Source organism: Bubalus kerabau, chromosome 16 (assembly GCF_029407905.1).
Source record: "Bubalus kerabau isolate K-KA32 ecotype Philippines breed swamp buffalo chromosome 16, PCC_UOA_SB_1v2, whole genome shotgun sequence".
Classification (NCBI taxonomy): Eukaryota; Metazoa; Chordata; class Mammalia; order Artiodactyla; family Bovidae; genus Bubalus; species Bubalus kerabau.
Genome location: NC_073639.1, coordinates 26,212,531 through 26,214,053, shown reverse-complemented (window position 1 = coordinate 26,214,053; position 1,523 = coordinate 26,212,531).

The following is a 1,523-nucleotide window of genomic DNA, read 5'->3' as shown; positions in this document are numbered from 1 at the left end:
CTTGTCATCTGCAACAAGGAGAGGCCCAGAGGGTTTTATGCTAAGTGAAATAAGTCAGACAAAGAAAGAAAAATATTATACAATTTCACTTATATGTGGAATCTATAAAACAAAACAAGTTAACAACAAAACAAAATATAAATAGACACAGACACAATGAATTGGTGGTTGACAGAGAGGATGGGGATGGAGTGTTGGGTAAAACAGATGAAGGAGATGAGAGGTACAAGCTTCCTATCGTAAAATAAATGTCATGAGGATGCAATGTACATTGTAAGGAATATAGTTGATAATATTGCAATAACATGTACGATAACAAATGGTTACTAGATTTGTGATCAGTTAGTAATGGATATGAATGTTGAATCACTACTGTATACCTGATACTAGTGTTCGATGCACGATACTGGATGCTTGGGGCTGGTGCACTGGGACGACCCAGAGGGATGGAATGGGGAGGGAGGAGGGAGGAGGGTTCAGGATGGGGAACACATGTATACCTGTGGTGGATTCATTTTGATATTTGGCAAAACTAATACAGTTATGTAAAGTTTAAAAATAAAATAAAATTAAAAAAAATATATTGCTATGCTCACTATTCTTCCATTTTAAAAGAGTCTAATGCTTTACAGTCCTTTTCTTTTTTGGTTATCCAAACTGAGGCATCTGTACCTAATATAGTATCAACCAGAGAAAATATGAGAATATCTTTTGTGCTTTTTAAGTGATAGCTTTGTGAATTCTACAATGTAGGTATAGGTAAGAATGACTGTCTCTGTCTTAAATCAAACCACTAATATCTAGGCCTACACCTACAGGATAACAAATATAACCAGCACTAACTGGAGCACATGCAATAATGACCTCCTCACCCACTCCAGTACTCTCGCCTGGAAAATCCATGGACGGAAGAGCCTGGTAGGCTGCAGTCCATGGGGTCACTGGGAGTCCGACAGGACTGAGCGACTTCACTTTCACTTTTCACTTTCATGCATTGGAGAAGGAAATGGCAACGCACTCCAGTGTTCTTGCCTGGAGAATCCCAGGGACGGGGAAGCCTGGTGGGCTGCTGTCTATGGGGTCACACAGAGTCGGACACGACTGAAGCGACTTAGCAGCAGCAGCATAGGAAGATTAATTACAGTGGTTCTCCGTAAGGCATTGTTCAGAATTCCTGTTTCTTGAGTACTGTGTGACAATCAGTGTAAATGCACATTATGTGTGATACACAGTGTGGATTATATATAGTATTTCTTACACACACACACTGTGTATGTACCTAGGGAAATATATGAAACTTTCTATGAAAGATTTCACATAGGCCCCCACACTCCAACCCAGATAGTTGAAACTTGAATTTGTCTTAAATTCATTTGTCATTTAAGTACACCTATAGATTGACTTTTTCTGTTTCCCAAAATTCATAAGTTGAAAACTATCCCCATTGGGATGTTATTTGGAGATGGGTTCTTGGGAAGATGATTAGATCATGAGAGCAATGCCCTCATGAATTGGATCAGTGT